At 42.6% G+C, this 18,457-nt stretch overlaps 1 protein-coding gene across 1 annotated transcript in view; it reads left to right on the top strand.

Moving 5' to 3' along the window:
• LOC121626256 (pyruvate carboxylase, mitochondrial-like) overlaps positions 1-18,457 on the top strand; it is a 268,452-nt gene that overhangs the window by 137,369 nt on the left and 112,626 nt on the right. The window lies entirely within an intron of this gene.

Below are 18,457 nucleotides of genomic sequence, written 5' to 3'. Positions count from 1 at the left end.
TTACGTCGGCAGCAATGTGCGATTGTGTGTGCTCTCTTTATTTGAAATGGAATAACGAAAAAAAAGTGCTCTTAGCTGCAGATGATGTAGGCGGGGAATGAAGAAGCACTCTGGCCGTTTCCAATATCACACCTTCAGTGGCCGGGAAAGCAGTCGTGGCGGCGTAAGGAAATTTCAACAAAATTCAGAAGTGTAGGTGTGTGCAGCAAGTACAAATGAAAACCAAAGAGAGCAATAGAAGGCTTGGATTGAGATCCGGCGGCAGAGCGCTCACAGCCCGTGTAGAAATGAAATGCAATCAACATATGGACAGAACATGTTATTTCTGTCAGTAATATTCTCTGCCGTGTTGCCTGGAAGCACAGTTCGGTTGAAAGTTATCACATTCGCGAATTGGAGGAGAGTTAATGACGAGTGAACTTTCAGGAAAGGTGTTGTCCGCGGGCTCCGCCAGAAGAACCGTTTCCTGTTAGAAAGTTTTTGACACAAAGGGCAGGATGCATGTTAATGGTGCATCAGTTAATTAGACCTACGGCGTGCTGTCAGTCACTCTCAGAGCCTAGGGGCAGCCGAAACTGTTGATTACCTGTTTCCGAAAGCACAGCAGGATGTGTTTGTTGAAAAAAAGTGGAAAAATACCACGGTTAAATATGGCTTTGAGTATGAGATGTGGTGCGTAGTCATGAATATTGAGATTCAGCAGCAGTGGTGCGCATACAAATGCAGACGTACTTCCACACACGCACACAGGAGTAGAGTCCAGGGGGAAGTGGGAGTTTTCAATTAAGGGTCGGTACACACACTGATTAATTGATGTGTTCTAATACTATCACACACGCGCGCACACATACACACACAAACTCAGGAAGGTTTTAGGGCTTAATCATCTGTTGCGCACCCACAAACACACACAAACCTTAAAGCAATCTGCCAACAAGACAATTAACACACACTCAGACAGGCTCTGTCTCATATAAAAGGTTAAATCAAAACACAGAATGATGCATTTTTGCACCGTGTTGGAATAAACAGTTGATATTCATGTTCTTTTTGGACATTGATGTCCTCTCATCCTTGTGTTTTAGGTCACTCTGCGTTCATTGAAAATAAACAAATGTTTGCGATCGCTCTCCAAGGGTTAGATATTAGCTGTTTAGTCCCTCTGTGCTGAGTTTTTAGACAACGGGGAAGCCTTGAGTAGAATAGAAATGTGAAAATGTGACCCAACATGACAAGCAGTTTCCTCAGACACATCCACCAGCTTGTTAGTCATTTAGCCCACAGTGTAAACACAAGTTTCTCCTGAGCAGCCCAATCTGAGCTGCGGTGGCCATGCATCTGTCTTGCAGTCCTTGTCCCAGGGGCCTCTGTTCTTTTCTCAGGCATTTTCAAGTCTAATTGAACGGGCATAATGGAATGCAGAGCTCGATTTCTCTCGACCGGCTGGCCGCCTGATTATTCCAGTCACACTCTCAAAGTAAATGAAATGCTTTCCAAACAGTTCATCTTGAGGGCAGCGTTAAATGCAGCACCAGTTTATTGTTACATGCAGTAAAATGTGATGACTGCACCTGTGAATGCATCTGTTTTTTTTTTTGTTTTTTTTTAAATGTGGCGCAAACCTCGGAGGCAAATCCGATCCGTCAGAGCTGCCAATTTCGCTCATTAAAAGCAGAGCGGTTTTCTTTTTTTTATGTAGCAGCAATACTGGAGCTGAAGGTCTTTATTTCACACTAAAAATGCCATTATGCCTCCTTATGAGTTCTGGTTATTTGACAGCTGGGTTTGCTTGTTTCCATTGCAACATCTGGCAACCCAGTAGCACTGACAGTTTTAATGTTAACGTTTCTTTTTTTTTTTTCCCAAGACTGAGCCTGAGGTATACCTGCTCTCACTGTGCTCTCCCTAATAAAAAATTCCATTACAAGCCTGCACTCTCTAGTGTCTGAAAGTGTCTGTTTTGCTCGTAAGGCTAAATGATGTATGCTTTGCTAACTGTGCAGCACGGTTCATCGGTGCATTCTCTAAAGTGTCTCACTTTCCTCTTCAAACACATCCTTCTCTCTTCTACTTGGTCTTTGTGTTGTTCTTCCTTCCCCTCCTGAAGGCGCTTAAGTGCCAAGCTCAGTGCCACAGTGCAATTACCCTCCTTCCAAATGTGTATTCATGACCATGTATGCACATATTTTGGTGGAATTACCGAGCAGGCCCGCACCTTGCACATAAACCGTTTTGACGGGAAAAGAGGAAAGTAAAGTTGAGGTACACTTGATTGTATTTTGAGCCAAAGCAGTGTGTAATGTTCTTGTTGGCTGTAAAAGTGGCCTTGCCCTTAACATCCCTCCAGTTGAGACATTTACAAAGGCCTTGTTGAGGCCCTGCAGAGCCAGAGGGCCGGCGAGGGTGACATGTTTACAGCTGTCTTGGACAAAGCCTTTCAGAGTGGCATTTCATCACAAAGTCTAGACTACTAGTAGATCGATATGGAGGGGAGAGAGGAGAAAGAAAAAAGCCAGACTAAATATCTAAAGCCCTGCTAGCGGCCCCTTGAGGCTGCATTACTCATTGAGCTTACAGTCTAAAAAGTGTTAGACGAGACCAACAAAATGCTGATGAATTTGCTGTTTTAAGAGCAAATTCGTGCTGGATATGCAAAAATTGACTTGACCAAGGTGGCGCTACAGGCGCTACCTCACAGGACTGTGTGCTCAGCAAATGTCATGACAGTGCATCAACAAATTCCTTGACAACCCTGTCATTAGATGTTCTTACAAAGCAGACGGTTTAATTTCAGCATTTCAAGTGGAGAGTCAGGCCTGACGTTGCAGGGAAACGATAAGGGGGGTAGCTTCCTCGAGCTAAAATCAACATCTACAGTAATGTATTCTACAGTATATTTGCTGTGGTTTTTTTGTTGCCTGCTGTGCAAATGTGCTGTTTTGAGTAGAGGAAGTGAGTACCAGTCTGCTTTTCACACAGCAGCCCCTTGATCAAAGAACTTATTTGCTGAAAAGTTAGTGGATTCCTCCAAGGCTCCAGGAAGCGGCTATGTTAAAGGAAATGTGACACTGTAGCGCAGAGTTTTGGCATGGGGATTATTTACAATTATGAATTTCAAGGTTTTTTTATGCGCCGGAAGCCCGTGGGCCACAATGAATCAGCACAAAAAGGCAAAAAGTGGAATGACTTTGCCACTGGTTAGAAAGGCAGAGTCGTTCCCCATCCTCAGTTATAAGCTGAAAACTCATTCCTGCAAGAAGTGCCTCAAATCACCTTCTCTCAATGGAACACATTCTCTCTCCACATCTTCCACCTCAGCTCACTCTAATTTGCTTTTAACTTTTTCTTCTTCTTTTTTTTGAGTCTCCCTTCCACCTCAATTTAAAAAAAAATCTTTTTTCTAGTAATGTCTGCGATCGAGGAACTGAAGCTTATTCTACCGCTGCCTTCCCTCTAAGTGGCTCTGGATAAGAGCATCAGGTAAACACCTAAAATGCGAAAATGGAAAATGTTCCCGAAAATGGTGTGAGGTACCAGTTTTTGAATATATATATTTTTTTTTTTGGCACAACCTGTCACATAACTGTCTGTAAAATCATCCTTGCGGGGATAATTGGATGAGTACTTTGCTCTCCTGTCAGCAGACTGAAAAATCTCATTTAAATGGACCGATGATCTAATTAAATCGCAGTCAGTGCGGTGACGGTGCTGGACGTTTGGCTGTATATTTTGGCCCAGCAGTAGATTCAGATGTGTGGCAGTTTAGGAAACAAATACACACTGTGCCTGATATGTTCATCAGGAATCAACTGTTCTGCCTGAATAACCAAAGATTTCTTTGCCAGCCACTTCAGAAAGATTCTCATCTGTTGATTAGGTTTGCCACCGGCTGATTAATATTTGAACAAATCAAACAAGGCATTTCCACCCAGATGAACTGATAAAAGCTGCGAGCTGAACGCCGCTCTGGTGTTCCAGACAAACCAGACACCACACAAACACAAAGCGTAAACCACAGGCTCATTCTGTGCGTCGCCTCAGTGGCAATTTGAGTGACAGATTTCTGTTTTTCATGAAAACTCAGACAATGTCTGAAGAGTTACTAGATGAGTTTTGGTTCATGTTTGAACTTATTTACTTCTGGAAAGCAGGCTAATCGTTTGAGCTACTTGGATAGCATTTAAAAAAAAATGAAATCCATCAGTTAGTAATGAGGGAGAACAAAGCAGAACAAAATGGAGAAATGAGGGAATAAAGCAACAACATGAGTAAAAAGAAAGGAAAACAAGGGAAAGAGTGCTATTAAGTGGGTTGGCCACCGATTTAAAAGTGCTGCATGAGCAGGATGGATGGAGAGAAAGAGAAATTACTCTGGGAGATTGCCTTGTGTTTTGGCTGCTTTAATGACTGTTTGAGAACAAAAGTCTCTTTTCTAATTCTAATGAGTTTAATTATGGCTTGCCCTCAGCCAGGTGTTTGGATCAGCTAATGTCTGGATTCATTAATTGTCAATTAAAACAGAATCAGGTGCAGGCTCCCATTCACAGTCACCTCTCACTACAAATGTTAGGAAAAAGCAGAATAACTGTTTGTTGTGTGCAGCCTTTTGATGACAGCCTGCCCCCCTCCAAAAAAAAAAAAAAAAAAAAGATAAGCCCGGGTGGTAAAGTTCTGATAGGAAATGAAGATGGATTTACGATATGCCTCTCCAAAGGCAAAATGGCATTTTGTTATCTGTGTTTTTGTGTGATAAGATAGGATTGGCAGTTTGCATTTCTTTCTGTAATGTGGCTCCGACTATTGAAGAAATTGCAGCGAGGGAGGGGCTGAGTGAGAGACAGCAGGAGAGAAAGGCGGCATAAACAGTGTTCAGATCGATAGCAAAGTGAGGGAGGATTGTTAAGAGACTCCAGACTTTTCATTCTCCAAGATTTAAGTAATAAGGTGTGTGTTTCCAGGTCTTTGTGGCCCCGCGTGTGCGGGGAAAGTGTGAGTTCCTTTTGAGAGAACAAAGGGATTTGTCCCATTTTAAGTCGACGATGGATTTGAGCTTAATGCTCAGCGCTGCTGAGAAAACAAACGCTTCGCAACTCAGGAGAGCAACACGGGAGATGGTGGGAGTGGCGACAGCGAGGATGAGGAGGGGAGACGAGCCTTAACTGCAACCTCTGCTATGTTTCATCTACTTTTTTCTTCCTCGCCCGCCTTTTTATCCAAACCTCTTTGCCGCCTTAGCATCTGCATTTCTCTCTTCTGCATCTCTCATCTGCAGAAGCAGAAAACCCTTTTCATGTAGGAGTCGTATAGAATAACAAAGTACTGCCAGACTACAATTGGGACCACTTATTGATCTTATCTTATCGATGAAGCTATGTAGTTCTTGAGCCAGACAACTTAATATTACTTGCATCAATTACTGTGCTGCACACAGAGAACCATGCCACTATATTATAAATGTTATGACATTCAGCTCATGTCATTATACACAATTAATCCTTGAATATCACCACCGCACCGTTATGCAACCGTTACATCCTGGTAACTTCCATTTACTGCCATTCAAATCCACTAAATTTGACATTTCTCAGCAAACATCGGACTTTTCCTGCAAAGATGTCCACATGTAGGATGATAACAGGTGAGAAAGTACTTAACAGACCATATCCTCGCTTTGGTCATTGCTCAAGGGTCCAGCTTTTCCTTAAGCTCCCACTCTCACAGAAGTGTCTGATTATGGCAAAGCCACATTTTTATTATTAGTGCTAATGTAATATTTTATATAATATGGATTGTAATATGATACATTTTCTGCAAATTCAATTGGGAAACATTCATTACTAAAATAACTAAAAGAAAATTAGCACTGATAATAGTAGCAAGCTCAAATATTTAGAGATCTTGAATCTTATGTCATTGAAATTGGTTGAAATTTATTTATAAATTTGAAATTGGTTGATTTAATTCCCAGCTTTACAGTTTGAGAGATTCCCTGTTCCTCTTCTCTGTGTTTGGCATTCGTTTTGAAGTGGCCACATAGCAATAATTTCAGCCCGTATTCCTGCACTGACACAGTAATGTGCCTGACAGTCAGGAAGTGCCCAGGAGAAAGACTCGGAGACAGACCACACGGACAAAGCAGCAAGTGTGGCCTGTAAAGTTTCAGAAGAGGCAAGATATTATGGACACGCTCAAAGTTCCTCAGTACAAATTTTCTCTTTTTGTTCGTTCCTTTGAGGCTCTTTAAGGGGAAAATTATGTTCAGTCAGGACTTCTAAGACTACAATGAGCGTCCCAGCATAGTGGTGGACTGTGTAATGAAATTGGTCAAGCGGTGATATTTGGGTGGTGTGCAGCACTGTGTTGGCGATACTGTTTTTCTTTTCTCCAGGTATTATTTATTCTTGTTTTGTTCTTTTAATGCTTCTTTCAGTTTCAGTTGAATCTCAGCATTATTCTTTTCCTTGGTTGCTCTTCATTCTTGTTGTTCAACATACAAATTTGGAAAGATTTTTTGTCTGTATTTGTGTTTTCTGGTGTTTCTTAATTCCTCTGTTTTATGGCTGATTTCTTTTGTGAAGCTCTTTGTGACGTTCTGCTCCTGAGGTGTGCTGAGGGGCTATTTAAAGTTACTGACTTGTTTGCTTACTTTACCCACTTCGTTTTGCCTGTGATTTTAATTTCCATAGATCCGTGTTGATGCGTGCGTGGGTGTCCAGCCAGGTTGACTTGTTTGACCTTCATCACGCATGTCGCACCTCTCAATTTGTGTCTATAGTTTCATGTATGTGTGTGCGCTTGTATATGTCTCTTACTTGTGCAGCATATCCCCCACTGAGCCTTTGAGTGGCCATTTGTGTAGCTGGAAGGTTCAGTAATAATCAGTAGGACGCTATAATGTGAGCGTTCAGGTCCAGCAGGGGCAGACTCGGGGTACGCAGAGGGGACGGGGTCAGCGGGTTTGTGGGCGTATAGCAGCGCTTGCAAGGTGAAGCGTGTGTGGACTTTCTAGCCGTCCTTTGTTGTATGCAACACCCTGCAGGTGTTTAATGACCCGCAGTTCACTGCAGTTTGTGGATTGCACTATTAATTATGAGACAAGCAGTAAACCCGCAAGCGAGTGACATGAGTTGTATCTCGCTGTTTTTACTTTTCGGCAAGGCGCTCCAGCTTCACTGACAAATGCAGCTTGACTGGAGTGTGTGTAGGTGGCAAAGGAAGCGTTGCTGCCTTTTTATGACGATGGAGAGTAATCGAGGTGGGATTAATCTTGAAGTTTTCAGTTGTTGCACCTCAGGTAGCACAAACACTGCGTTGTTCAAGGGTTTGATTCCCTCTGGTGTCGCCCATTTGAAATCTGAGTCTTTGAGATGTTTTGGGTAAATATTCACCAACTGTCTGGTGCTTAAGTTAAAAATAAAACCGCTAACAAGAGAAGTCTTTGCTCTTCTCAAAGTGCGAGCTTCTTTCACCAGAGGTGACGCACCGTGGTGTCGATTGGAGGAAACTGTGACATCTGTGACATCTGAAGCGATGATACACAATACGACACTGATTAAACTTCACCTTTATTGAACCGTGCGTACATTTTAGAGACTAATCAGTTATTGTTCATTTAGGTGACTGACCTAAACTCTGGGTGCTTGCAATTAAATATTTGGGTCCATATCACATGCAAGTCTGTTGATACTGAGAATGCAGAAGAGCACTCCATAATGACTTTGATTCATTATTTCTTTGCTCAGTGACTTGCGCCAAGTCATCATTGACAAATTGTTGTTAGCGTCTGCTGCCATTTGCTCCAAAATAAAACCAGTGATCTGAAAATTGTTTTTGAATGCCTTTGATGCGTTCAACTAGTGATCAATGCCATGATCAATCAGGAGGAGGAAGTGCAGCATCAAACTGTTTTGTTTTTCTTTCCCTTTTTTTTTGTTGTCTTTTCATTTTCACCGTCTGCAGTTGCAGAAGCTTAAGCCAATATTTGGTATATGTTTTTCTTCAATGACAGCAGGAGACCTCATAATTTTTTTACTGTGTGAAGGACAAACGGAAAAAGTTCCAAGTTGCTGAGTAATTTTCCTCCCATAGCAAACTGTTTCGTTGCAGCAAGTGGTGTATTTCTTTGAAAAGAGTGCTATGAGAGGTGCTGAGCAACGTGCCAAGGTCTGACATCTCTGTATGCAGCTCAACTCTGAATTTTTCATGGAAATAATACGTCTTCTCCACTATCTTTGCGCTGATGCCGGCAAGCAATGGGACATTGTTAAAGCTTGACTGTTCCCCTTGTAGTCTCAATGCTGCGGATGTTTGACAGCACTTTGATCTTAAACAACCACAAGCTAAGCTTCGGCTTAAGATGCAACAGATGACAATAAGCAACCCACATAGCTGCAGATATTGTATATACAGCCCTCAGCTGGAGAGATGTGAATGACAGCCTATTGTGTCAGCCGATAAGACCCCAAAAGATATTTTTGCTTTTTTTTTCTTTTGAAGGAGAGGGTTATGACAAAAATGCATTTGCTTTTTATGACAAGTTTTCCCCAAACATCTGCAAAGTTGCTTCACTGCAGAGTGTCTATTTGTATAGTTTGTTTTCCAGAGTACAACACGGACGTCTTGCACTATTAATTAAATCAATTACACCTTCTACCTGCAGATTCAAATAACAGTTGGACTTTATTTCAGATCTAATTAGTTTTTTGTTTTTGCTTTGCACCACAGAATAATATACCTTATGGGATTTTTCTTACATTTGGCTAAAACAGTCATGTACTGTACACATGCACAAAACCTAATTGTCTCTTCCCAGCCCCTGTGTCTCTTTCTGACTCTACTTTCTTCCAAGAAAAGCACAGCACATTTAGTATCACGGAGGAAAACAATAAACCAAGGTCCGAATTATCCACTAGCAGACAAGCACTGAATATTTCATAGCAATAATGCCCCACAGTATTTGGCCTTTAGGCGTTTTTAGAAAAAGAGCGAGTACATGTCTAACTTGATGGCGCTGTCAACTGAGAAGCTAAAGGACCTCCTCTCAGCAATTAGTCCTAGTTGTAGCTATTGTCTTGTGACTGGGTGGGCCGCAGTTGCAATCCTAAACTGTGAGTTGTGTGTTGTTACATTTGCAGCTGAATTATAAAGTAAGACAGTCATTTGTAGCTCTGCAAGGAGAGAAGTATTGTAGCATTGAGAGATTTGTTGAAACATTTGTATGGCTGTTAGTAGAACTAATTGGGCGTAGGTATTTGGGAAATTTACATACAACTCTCCCAGGTTTTTAGCGATGGTAAATAGTGTTCGTTCAGCGATGGGAGTGGATTTGTGGGGTAGTAGCCTCCCTAATTGAGCACCCACAAAAGGCGAATGTAAGCTACTTGTATAGAGTTCTATTTATTAGCAGAGCTTATTGTGAGCATGCATGTTTGTAGAAGTAATTTAACAAGCAATGTTAAATGGATAAGAGTTTTTATGGAAATCGTATTAGAGACAAACACAAGAAATGCTGAGAGTCAAAAAATTCCATCATTTATTTACACTTTCTCCTTTTCGTTCGCCTCTCTCACTCCTTATTCTTGCGTCTCCTGTTGCTTGCTCTCTAGAAAATAGCCAGAAAGCCTGAAAGATGACACCCCGCTGTATCTGTCTATGTCTTTCACACACCATGCACACACACACGCCAAGATCTCCATACTGTCACCCTCTCAGAAAAGAAGCCCGGGAACGTCACAAGATGAGAGGAGTTGGTAAATTTCACTCCCTCCTTCTGATCAGGAGTCTGAAGGGAGCCTGCAGGGACGACGAGTTGGAGGAGTAGGTGGTAGCATCGCCACATGGAGGAAAAGAGAGTGAGGAGTGGTAAATGATGAAAAGAGGGCAGGAAGTTCCCGTTTCATTCCTTGTTCCAGGGGAAAAGTGAAGAAATGATGGGCAGTGGGTGGGATGCTCGCAGAGGTAATGATGAGCAGGAGGGGCCCTGCGGTGAAGTAAGAAAAAGGAGGGAAAAGGCGAAATCACATCTAGGACAAAATATAAGGAAGGAAGAGATGTCAGGAATAAAATAAGTCAGGCGAAGCAAAACGGGAAGCTTACTGCAAGGGAACGGGGAGAATAAAAGAAACATGAGGGGTGAGCGGAGAAGACGCTGTGGAGAAGGAGGGGATGAAACCCGCTCAAGTTTTTTCACAGAACCTGTCAGCGAAGCGATGCGCTCCCCCAGCTGCAGCAGGAGACACGAGTTAAACGAGGGAAGTTGGCAGAGGTGAGAGAGATTGAGGGAGTGAGAGGAAACTGCTGCAAACAATCATCGGACCATCGAGTACTGAAAGAGCAAAATGGGAAATAGGACGGAAATCGGATCATCCGCGATATGGACCGGCGACCGAGAGAGGGCCAAAGTATCACAGGATGAGGAGGCCTGACGGGATGCAAGAGCCCGAGACCGGAATTGAAGGCAGATTACAGAAAAAAAAGGATCATTAAAATCATACAAAAAAAGAAAAAACGCTGGATTTAGTTTATGAATATTTTGCTTGTTTTACACTAATGAAATGTTATTCTTAAATTGGACTCACATTCAAGGAAATTTGTCATTATCAACTGTTCTGAATGAGAACTGGCTGTGGCAAAAAGTGATGATGATGATGGCAACAATAAAAGCAGCAACCGGCCCAGAGAAAAGCTCCAGTGTGGACGTTCAAAAGAACTGGTTTGATTCTGACACATCCGCCGGCTGTCAGGCGTAGATGTCTCGCATTAAGAGCTCTTTAAATCCATAATTGCAGACGCTGCCGTTCAGTATTGACCTACCAGCAGTGGATTACATCTTACAACATTCAGCAGTCCAGGAATCAAGGTTACGATGTCGCAGTGTGCCGAAAACTACCCCTAAATTAAAGCGGGCACCATTTAATATGAAGCACTTTGTGTGGCCTGTATTTGTATTTTTTATGACTTTGTTTAGCTCATTGTTCAGCCAGCACAAACTGGATTTACTTACGTTACATGATTTAACGAGGCCCAAAGCTTCGTCACCACCTAATCCACTCTAGCAAATACAAGCCATATACTTTTAATATCAGACCACTTCACAACTCCCACTGAGCCTGTCCATTCAGCTGTGTGAAAAGCAGATCACCGCTCAGCTCGGTTGGTTAAACGCTTACTGACACTGCCGTGGTCAGGTGTGCCGATACTTGTGCAGCTCAGTAGCTGGGTTAGAACTAATACGGCTGGAGGGGCACTGTTCCTGCTGGGAGAAAAAAAAAAAAGAAGGACGAACTGGATAAAAGCATCCAGCAAAAGTCATGTGACTCAGTGATGGGACAGACATGTTGGTAGCTAGTTAACACACCTCTGTGTTTTCTCTCATGACAGATGTTTAAGGATTAGAGTATTAGAGAAGATAAGGTGAGAGAAAGGAAAAGAAGTCAACGTCAAAAGGTACTTTCTCAGCAGCTGAATGAGGAGTGGACTGAATAGGGAGACAACAGGAAAACATGTGTGACAACCGAGAGCTGAGGTTAAGGAGAGAGCTGCCGAATGAAAGATATCTTATTGTTTTTTGGCAAGTTGAAAAAGTAAGATTTTTGCATTGAAATAAATCTGAACTAATCTTGGAGAAAATTGAAGCATCGCCTCACGCTCACCACTGCATGCATGCGCTCGTGCACACAGTCAAGCCAAATAACTGCAGCCAGGAAAGGAACGAAAAAGAATAAAATGGAGAGGGACAAGGACAGAGGTGCAAAGATGAAATGCCAAAATATATTTGGGTGAAATGGTAAAGGTGGAGAGAGAGGAATATTAAAATGTGTGAGGTGGCAGGTGAGGGCGGTGCTGATATGGCAGGCAAAAGTGATCGTGAGAGATGTAGAGAAAAAGGGAAACGAGGGAGGGAATGAATCGAGGCTTAAGAGAGGAAGGTTAATGTTCTTTGAGGGGGGATGGCACAGAGAGGCAAAGAGTATTTTCTTATAGTCTGGAGAGCAGAACGAAATTAGCGAAAGACAGCTAGAGAGAAGTGGCAAAACGATGAGCGATGTGAGCAAAGACGTGCGAGAGAGCAGGTAGGTCAGAGAGAAGTGGAGATTAGGAGCGAGCGCGGTGAACAAAGAACTGAATGAGGAGGCAGCGGAGGTGAAGGAGAGAGCAAATTAGATAGAGGGCTAAATTAAAGATTGTGGAGAGACAGTGAGAGGAAAGAGAGGAAGCCATGCATGAAGGTAAAGCCTTGCAGGAGGCTCAGCGGCTTCTATCATTTTATTCTCCAGTTTGAACAGTGTTTCTCCTGCTTTGTCCTCCATCTGAGCCTCCTCCGTCATCTCTCTTTCTCTGCCATCTCTCGCCATATCTGTCTCTTTTTAAAGGTGCTCTGTGTTGCATGTCATCACAGAAGCTCCTGCCTTGAGTAATTAAACGCACTGTAACTGAGACGGTTGGCGTCTGTGACCGTTAGCACCCTAATTTGAGGGTATCAGTTTTGCACAAATTGCACGCTTGCTTCCTGTCTGGTATCCGTCTGCAGTTCTGGTAATCTAAAAAAAAAAAAAAAAAATGTAGATAAAGAAAAGAAGCTGGTTCTTTGTATCAGGTATTTAGATAATGCCAATTATTATTTTCCTCCCTTCTGCTGCAGTACTCCAGCTCTCTTCCTCACTTCCTCCAATCGATCTCTCCCCTTGCTCCTCTATATCCAATCAATCTTTTTATCTCTCGTCTGCTATCTCTCGACTTCTCTCTCCTCAACTTTCAGTCCTCTTTCCTGACTCTCTGTCTCATCCTCTCCACGCTGTGCGGAGTTGTTGGGGAGTTGCATTAAATACTGCCGCAGTAAGTTCAAGAGTTGGCAGCATCTGACGAAGCGCTGTATGTCTTGACATTCGCTGCTCTGAACCATGCGGGTAAAAGGTTCTGAATGCTTTGAATTACTACATGAATGTCCTCAGACAATCCCTTTCAATTCCAGGTAATATCTCCTAGATTGACATAATGCATGCTATGAACTTTATGTAGTCATCAACCTTCACCATTAGCTCTCCTGACAATCTGTCGTCATCATTCAAGCCTCATCTCCCCCGAGCCTTGTTAGCCATAATTGTAAGCAGAAAAAACTGATGAAATAGTCGACAGACACAGTGATTAGTGTCTGGGCGGTCATGGATTCTATACATTTAATGTTCAAGATAGGTGTTTAATTTGAAGTGTCCTGTCAAAATGGCACTACATTGCCATCATCATTTTGAATATTCAACAATAGAGGTGCATGATTGCTCAGTAGCTCATACGGAGAGGAAGGAGGGGGCACAGCTCCACAGAACAGTGTAGTTTAGCAGGCAAAATCTAAAGTTTCCTGCCATGTTCATGAATTTCAAAGTGACAGAATGAAATGGTTCAGATGTGTGACGCACTCGTGCAGACGACGTGTCCAGATGGTCAAAGAAGCATCATTTATTATCAGTCTGCTCAGATCTGAACTTGATACTCAAAACTTACATTGATGCTGAGGGAAATTTATCTTCACTAATGCTGATTTTTTTGCCTCTCAGATGAGACAATTCTTCAGTTTTAAATATGATTCGTCGCTGTAAAACTAACAATAGCTCTCTCACTCTGTCACACATCATCTTCACTCAATCTTGCTGACAATTTCAGTTAAAGCGACTAACCGGATGTGAAGCGCCATGTGACTCCTACAGCTGCTTGACCTTCAGAGAGGCTACAATCACTGGAAATGTTATATGTTGGTGACTTTTATTTGATTTAGGTGTGTTAATGCCAATCATCCGCTTGTCTTGTCTTAAAAGACAACATACAAGTATGAATGAGCTCCATGTGCTTGTGGAATGTTGAAACTGCATCCTCTTCGTCACACACTGCGGGGTGTGTGTGTGTGTGTATGCCTGTTAATCGCTAACTGGTTATTTCTTTGACAACATTCCCACAGTCCCTCTTCTCATTGTGTCCCTGTAAGTTACAACGTCTGCACTTATTAAATCAGTTTTGTGCCTCGGCCCACTTAAAGAAAGTTGAGTCATGTTTTAAAGGAACGCCTGGATTATCTCTTAGAGCCGAGGTCTGTTCAGCTCTTCCTTTTTTTTTTTTTTTTTTTGTCTGCTGCACTGCTTGAAGGACTTTATCAAAACAGTTCAACTCATGATTTCAGACGTTATAGTTGCCATGGAGCTGGTGAGACTGATCTCTGCTCTGTTTCTGTCATGGCGCAGCTCAGCGTGCTGCAGAACTGGTCCGACTGGTTTCAAGTGCAGGAGGCGCTGAGGCCTGATGCATCCTGAGTCAGCAGTTACTCAGCATACTGCAGGGAAATGCATCATACCTTGATCATAACTGCAAATGTCAGAGGAAGTTTGGCTACAGGCGGGCATGGTCTTTCAAGACACACACATGCACACACACACACCGCATGAGCATGAGCATGCAGAAACACCCAAACACCACTGCCACAAGGTTGTCTTCTCGCACATGCACATTTGTGTATGTGTGTGTTCAACGTGTGGACGTGTGTGCCTGCACATTACTCAGCATTTTTTTTTAATTAGTCAAATTGGGCCAGGCTTTTGCCTTTGGCAAAGAAAGCAGAGGGGAGGGGTGGTGTTTTGCGCTGTGTTGTTCTTGCCCGTCACACATAGGCGCACACACACACACACACACACACACACACACACACACACACATTGACTCTATTTCTCAAAGGTGACTGTGGCAAAGACTCAGTGCTGCTTTTAATGTGGCCACTTATGAGTTTAAAATCAAATTGCCCTCTAACCTGGTGTCCAGACACACACACACACACACACACACACACACACACACACACACATACACACACACACCTTCTCTCCCTCTTCTTTATTTTCTCTGATGTCAGTATTGATGGGATCAGTTAGTCTCCCACTCAGGTAGTCTCTGGTGTCTGAAGCTCAAGAGGGAGGAGAACATGTTAACCCTTTTCACACCACAACACACCACACTCACTCACACACACACACGCTCCATCTTGGGCATTTGGCAGCATCTGCAAAGGGCTTGATGGGAAATTAAAACATGTAAGAAGAGAGGTGAATGAGCGGTGTAAAAATAACCTTTTTTTTCTTTTTTCCACCTCTTTCCATCTGTCTGCCGTTCTGTGTCTCTGTTCACAGATGTGAGGCTTTATTTTCCATAAGCACTGCTTTTCAAAATCTAATTAGTCTATACTGTGGAAGCGTAATCCAACTCAGACTGAACCCAGACGCTCTGCAGCGCTGTGCGGCATCACTGTTTTGGTTGCTGGCTCTCACATGCCTTCCTGTGGAGGTACTCTGGGTGCATCCACTGGGATGAGAACCAGACACAAAGCCTGAACATGCTGGTGGGATTACATTTCCCATCCAGCCTGGGAATCCCTCTGGATCCCCCAGTAAGAGCTAGATGATGTGGGTGGGGAGAAGGAGGCCTTGGCTGCACCGCATCTCACCTGCTGCCACCGTGACCTGGATAAAGAACATGGATAATTGAATGGACGTTTGTTATGTTTATGTCCTCTGCTCCTCAAGTTTTCATTAGCTACGTTCAGTTGCTCATTGCTGCCAGCTCACGTCTTGGCTTTTCTGCTAAATTAGTGTTGAAGTGGGTTGCAGGTTGCAGTGAAAGGGTCTTGTAATGCTTCACAATGGACTGTCTGAATCCAGCAGATATGGCTGATAACAACAAAGCGTCAGAATCATGATCCATTAGTCTGACAGCTCTTAGTTCTTCTCTGTGTTTATCACTTCAGCTCTTTTCCATTTCGTGTGTCACATCAAATCTGCTCTGTCGAGTCTTTTGTTTACTCGTATCTTTTTGTCTTTTTTAAATGCGTTTCCATCTGCTCCTGGAACTATTGATCCACCTCAGTTTTTCTCACCCCATCTTCCCTCCGTCTTCTCTGCTCTTTTTAATTACCTCAAGAAGAGTTGCTTCACCCTTGTTTTCTAATCAACTCGACTGACTGACAAGTAAACAACTTTATTTTGCCGAACAAGCTTCTTTGACTCACCAGTTTGCCTTGAGCTCATTTTCATCAAGACTGAGTCATCTTCACATTTCCCTCCAAACTCAAGCTATACCAAAGAGCTAGCTTGTTTTTTTTTCATCTGTATCCATCTTATTCCCCAAATTACTAATATTTCTTATTTAAATAGGACTTAATTGTCTAAAACCCTTGTTATTGCCCCTGGTGGTGTACAGAACAGACAAGTATTGTGATTCTGTGGGTACTTTTCACACATTATGTGCTTTTATGCAGAACAGATGTCGTGCACATCTGCAAACACACGTGCACACAGACATGACACACAACTCACTCCCTTGTGTTAATGAGTTTGTCTCTGTTCATACATGTAATTTTTATTATTTATATCAAGTCCAGAGAACAATACTGACTTTGGCAAAATAAAATAAAAACAGAAAGGAAACAACAGTAATTGTGAAAATTCATTAATGTAATTGGCTCTGTTTTATAGGCATCTGTTTGTGTGTGTTTGTCTTTGGGGTGTGTGTGCTTGCCAGTTTGTGTGTGTTTTTTTTGTGCTGTGTGTGCTTTTTCAGTACTGTTTTGAACGTTATTTTTCTGCCTAGTTATTATCAACTTTTTTTTTGTTCTAATCAGGAAGATTCTTTGTCTAAAACAAAAAACCACACATTTTATATTTTGTATTTGATCCTAGCGTCATTCCCCAGAAAACTTTGAAAAACAGAAACACATGGTGCGACAAGTAACATCATTTTATATATATATATATATATACTATATATATGTACTTTCAAGTTTTCTCTTTTCATTTTTTTTTCTCTTTGATAGAGATTTTTAAGAGTCTCTGTGGTCTGTGCCAGTGGATCAGTCGTTTTACAAAGTCTTCCAGTGAAGAGTTTATATCATCAGTGGCTCCCATAGTGGCTCTGTCATTTTTTGTAACTGCTTCCTTTCTGAAAACATTCACTGTTCGGATTGAAACTGAATCCATGTGGCACGAAGTCTGAAGTCACAAAAAATCAATTTGAAATTTTGATTCCTGCTTGTCGGTTGTCGCTTTCTGACCATGGAAATAGTGATTTTATTCTGCTTTTAATGAAAATGTCTTGAAACTTTTCACTCTCGCGTCACTTTGGGTGGACTTTAAGACCGCCGCTAATCTGGAATTTTTAGATTTATTCTGTTTACAGCATGTCCAGAAAGCGTGAAACCTGAAACACAGAGTCTGGCTGTCTGAATTGCCCCTCATCACAAACATTCATGTGCACACACAAACACACACACAGGCTCACATACACACATCCTGTCCCTGATCCGTCACTGCATGCACACTTATGCACCCATTAGCATTATTCATTTGTTTGGTCCATTATCATCCGACATCCAATACAATCTTTCAGAAACGCGCACGCGCACGTGTTCCTTCATAAACCTCTGTCTCCTCCATTTTGTAATCCATATCGACTCCATTGTAATCCCAATGTCTGTCTTTTAATAATGTCTGCGCTCCGCTCGCTCTTTCCAGCTCGTATCGATTGATCATGTCCAATGCACCCGGCTCTGTATTTATGCTCCCATAATCCGCAGGCAGGCCAAGCCAAAATCATTGTCCAGCCTCAGAGGGCACATAAAAGTCACATTCACTGTGTTTTGGAGAGGAGTTTCAAAATGGCCGTCAGCGTTGGAGTCAAAGAGCAGGATAACAAAGCAGGAGTATGTCATCCAAATCTTCGCTTCTGTGGTGTTTTTGTGAGGGAAGTATCAGCGGTTGTGTTTGTTTTTGATCCAGTGTAAACCCTTGTGTTGTCGTGGGGGCTCAGGCCCTGGAGAGTTGAAGTGTGAGCAAGAGTCTGGTTCTATCAGTGTACCGGCTTTACTGAGATCCACGCTGAGCTCACGCCATCTCGTTTTGTGCTATATATCCTTTGTTCTGTTGCTCTATTGATGTTCTCCTGTTTGATTAAGTCTCTCCCTCTGTGACTATATATATCACTCACTTTGTTCGCACAACTGTCACTCTCTTTGTCTTGATTTTTCTGAGTTTTGTTTTTGTGTTCCTACTTTCTTTTCTATCTTGTATCAGTCACTTTTTACTGGTGCAGCTTGAGCTCAGCCTTGAGTATTTAAAGACCACTTTAAAACTGTCACCCGTTATGTTCCTCCCACTCTGCCGCTTCTCGTCTTGCTTCCTTCTCCCGACTTATTTTTCCAACCTCATTCTGCAGGTCAGCAGTAAAGAGCCTCTTAAAAATCTTCACCTCACTTCCAGGTACGCACCCCCCTACCCCCCCACCCCCCCTTCTCCATTTTTCTTGACTTCTCCCAGGGCAAGGAGCTCCACAAGTGAGACTCAAGTCAATTTTACTCCACTCCTTTCCTCTGAACTCACAACCTTCCCTCTCCTCATCTGCAATCACTTCATCTTCCCTTTCCTGCATCCTC

Source organism: Chelmon rostratus, chromosome 23 (genome assembly GCF_017976325.1).
Source record: "Chelmon rostratus isolate fCheRos1 chromosome 23, fCheRos1.pri, whole genome shotgun sequence".
In the NCBI taxonomy this organism is placed as follows: Eukaryota; Metazoa; Chordata; class Actinopteri; order Chaetodontiformes; family Chaetodontidae; genus Chelmon; species Chelmon rostratus.
Note: the sequence above shows the minus strand (reverse complement) of the source record. Positions and strands in the feature narration are given on the sequence as shown.